The 4,500-nt window shown below is 35.1% G+C and overlaps 1 long non-coding RNA gene across 1 annotated transcript in view; it reads right to left on the bottom strand.

Annotated features, from left to right (window-relative positions):
- Nucleotides 1-4,500, bottom strand: part of LOC106878972 (uncharacterized) — a 27,701-nt gene that overhangs the window by 2,898 nt on the left and 20,303 nt on the right. Inside the window, exon 2 of the long non-coding RNA XR_001410580.2 lies at nt 517-573. This is a non-coding gene — a long non-coding RNA (uncharacterized LOC106878972). The remainder of the gene's footprint in view (nt 1-516; nt 574-4,500) is intronic.

The following is a 4,500-nucleotide window of genomic DNA, read 5'->3' as shown; positions in this document are numbered from 1 at the left end:
ACTACACTTTATCGTGCAGTTACTGTTAATACTTCATTTAGAGAATTAACATTGCTTGTTTTCACCTTTTCAATATCAGTGAAGAATGTCACTGGAAAAGAAGATATAAGGTCTGCCAGGTTTTTCTCTCTCACCAAGGTCATCAGCTGTCGAACGCCGACGAAGGGAAATAACCCTGAAATCCGGATACGTTCGTGCTGCTGGCCGAGGTGAGAGGGATAACTCCCTTGGCAAACAGGACACAGTCGTGTGTCGATAAGCCAGCTGGAGGAGATGTCCTCCTGGGGCTAAAAGCAACAGTAACATCCACCCCTAGGGGTCAGCCACACTTAAGTGGCAATATACTACACTTTATATATATATATATATATATATATAGGCACACACATATCTATGCATATATTATACTGCTAGGAATTTACATTCGTCTGCATGGCTGTAGCAAAGATAGGAGTATCTTACTGTACGGTAGATGTTACTACAATAGACATGTTAAAAGTCAAGCAATATCCGCACCTGGAGTTTCTTTGTGTTTTAATGTAGAAAGGCCCAGTCGCTCAACACAGTAGGCATCTGTCCGAAAAGAATAACAGAATTAGATGTAAACGAAGTCGTAGATGTTGCATCATAATTTTCATTATGCAAGAGAGATGTTTAAACAAATGCTACCGGTCTGTCGCTCGCAGCAATTGGATGGTCATCGACCCTTTGATAGGATTTAATTTTTTGTCCCCCTGGGTGTCAAACAAAATCAATCCACCTTACCAAGAAGTATTGGAAGTATTATCAGTTTAGTTACCGGCACACCGGCTATGCCACAGGCTGTACTGGATGACATGCTGTCACCAGCACTAAGAGTAGCATCTATACACACACCACATACATACATACATACAAGCATACATATATGATGCATACATAATACATACATACATCTACATACATTACATCACATATATATTTATACACATACATACTTATGTACGTACATAGATACATACCTGCACGCATACATACATATATACATGCTTACATGCATGCATACATACATACATTCATACTTATGTATTTACAAACATGCATTATAAATACTTAAGTACAGCTTTCTACTAGAATCGCCCTCTAATTCCTCATGCGTTACTCGCTCACCTGAGAATAGATAGCACACCAACGTAACAGCCACCACATAAACAATTCAAAGAGAATCCGCTTGCTTGCATTCATTTATGTTCTGACACACTTCCATGCAAACAAGTATTCAGACATAGATATAATTTACTTGGTCACATACACAAACGTTTGTGTGTGATGCTATGCATTTGTGTGTATTTTATATATATGCATATTTGGGTGCGTGCGCGTGTCTGTGCGAGCGTGCATGCGTGTGTGTGTGTGTGTGTGTGTGTGTGTGTGTGTGTGTGTGTGTGTGTGTGCACGTGCTTGTGTGTGTGTGTGATTTCAATCATACACAGATATGTATATCCAGATATGTAAGAAAAGAAGTCGAACATGTGGGTCCTTTTACAAATGTTAAGGACAAATTAGTTGCAAATAATAATGTATGGAGGGACATTTTGTATGAATAAATGAATAACATGTCAATCAAATCGACCACAATGAAAACCAACGGTAGAAAGTGGATATGCATTAAAAATAACAATGAAATAAAGAAAAAAACGTGAAGCACAACTAGAAAAGAAATGAGAACCACATCATAAATATTGTAGTTCTTACTGCTATTGTTATTGCAATTTGGTCTAAAATATATTTCTTTTCACATTATAGTATATGCACACACACACACATACACACACACGCACACACACACACACACACACACACACACATTTATGCATGCATATATATGTGTGAATGTGTGAGCACATTCATAGGTACGTATATAGAAATACGTTTATATTTATGTATGCATGTTTGTAAACAAATAAATATATATGAATGACGTTGATTTCCTTCGGTAAGACGATGAAATAACGTTGATGATGATGATGAAGATTATGATGATATGATGATGACGACGGGGTTGATGGCCACGATGATGAGTCGATTGTGATGACAATGACAATATGATGCGAGGGTATGAATTTGTTGACGGTGAATATTTTATGAAGATTTTGACAAGTCGAAACATGTCGGAACTTGTGAATGTGGAAGATAATTAGAAATTATATATAAAAATAATGAATAAAATATATTTGAAATATAGATATATGAACTCAAATCATGGATAGATAACTTCTATATTTCGTCATTGTATCAAATCTTTATTACATATCTCTTCCCCCATTGCAAAATATTCTTTTTGCTGAATCGAAGTATGAACTTTCCTTAATAACAGAAAAACATTTCAGTTAGTTACATCTATCATTAAATTCTTATAAACTGATTGTTAAGGAATTTATGAATTCAGGCTTTTCATTTCGTGTAATTTGAACGCTCTGGATGTTATTCCGATGTAGTGGATTTTTTGGGGGATTTGTGTCACTTGGAAGGTTTCAGAGGTGTTTCTTTTGCGATTACATTCAGTTATTTATGAATCATAACAACCATATTTATTCATTTTCATTATTATTCCTATTAATTCGTCTGTTCATAAATTCAGGCACATATACGTACCTGCTAAATCAATAAGATTTAAAAGTTAATGGTACTCACTACCCTTCCCGTAATGTACGTCATTGATCTGGGTCTGCTATGAGGAAATATGTTTTTTTTTTTAATGCTTGTAATATTCTTTTTAATATCTCAGAAGAAATATTTAATTATTTGGAAGTGGGAAGGTTCTGCAACAGGAAAACGCGTAATAAAATTCTTTTAGTTGGATTCAGTAGATTAGTTTATCAAAGGAAACGGAAATATTTGGCGTCTTAGACACAGAACCTTGAACGGAATGCTCATGATTTAATCGATTATCATTAGACGAGAATGCTTGTGAAAGAAGAGTTCGGCAAGTACATCAGTCCGGAACCCGGAGAGCTAAGGAGAATAAGTCGTCTTGAATACATGACGAGGACATTTCGCGGAAAAAAACCCTCACATTTCCTTTGAAAGATGTCATAACTCTATCCTGGTGACCAAAATTTGTTTCATTTTGCAAAGTCTCTTTCGTAAGCCTCGTCTGAAAATGTTGAAACTTTTCACGTCTCACCGTAACTAATTTTATTCATGTAATCATGTGCAGATTTCAAGAGTGGAAAATCATTACAAAGCAGTTACAAACATAATGACGTATCCAAAAAAAAAAGTGTCGGTACAGGGTCCATCGAAATAACACTAAATAATACCGGATTCTATCTCGTTTCCATTTAGTCTTACGAAGGAGAAAAACATTTAATGCAGTGCCATATTCCTTTAAATATAAAATGATCAGCTTCGAATGCTTGCGTTCCATCAAACATTACAAAAAGCTAAACGTTACCATAAACAGAAGTTATTAAAATGTACATGAGTACTGATAGAAAAATATACCTGAGTAATGTGGATTCGTTTTAACATGTGTATGAGCATTGCTCTGTCAGCGCCACTACACTACGTGGATTCTTTGAGCAACGTTTGTGATACGATACAAAAAGATGTTGCTATTCCCTAATTCGAACTGCCATCATTTTTGGAGATATAAATCGAGAAATAAGGGGAGAGGGGGAGATAGATAAAGAGTTGTGTGGTCTTCAAAAGCACGTAGCTCAGTGTAACCAATTCTAAGTGAGAGAGAGAGTGTGAGAAACAAAGGCAGAGACAGGAAAGGAAGGAGAAATGGAATCCAGTAATTAATCGACTCTTCATCTATCTACAACTGGTAGATGAAGGGTAAAGTTGAACTCAGAGCGCAAAATGCCGGAACACCTTTACAGCCAACAGATTATCCTATTAATATGTTTCCTCTTATATATTACAGAACAATATATACCACTGAAATACTGGTTATTCAAAACAGAACAGTTTAGAATTTCAAACATGTAAAGAGGTAGGTGTCTCAATAAATTAGCAACTGAATATTCTCAAAAGAGAGATAAATCACCTGTCGTCATATTTGTCAAAATTTGACCCGAATATTGTAAACACTAGGATTCTATCTCCTGCTGTTTCCTGTACACGTGAAAAAAATTAACGAAGTTTTGCGTTCCTAGTAAGCTGGAGTCAGTTTTTGTTTCTAATACATGAAACCTGAATTTATGGTGTGTTTCTTCAATTGTATTCCTGTCAACCTGTTCCTTGCTACGAACTCTATACGAAACGTAGGATTCTCCACTCCCCAGAACAGATTCACTGTAGAATTTTTGTTGATTTTACAAATAAGCAAATTCTATTAGCGCAGTTCACCACCACTCTGTTTGGATCCCCTTTATCGTTTATACATATTTGTGTGATTGTATGTATATATGCATATATATATATATAAATGTGTGCGTATATATATATCTATATATATATATATATATATATGTATATATAAATGTATATATATATATATATATATATATA

This window comes from Octopus bimaculoides, chromosome 10 (genome assembly GCF_001194135.2).
Source record: "Octopus bimaculoides isolate UCB-OBI-ISO-001 chromosome 10, ASM119413v2, whole genome shotgun sequence".
In the NCBI taxonomy this organism is placed as follows: domain Eukaryota; kingdom Metazoa; phylum Mollusca; class Cephalopoda; order Octopoda; family Octopodidae; genus Octopus; species Octopus bimaculoides.
The sequence above is the reverse complement of the archived record's forward strand: the minus strand, read 5'-3'. Positions and strand labels throughout refer to the sequence as shown.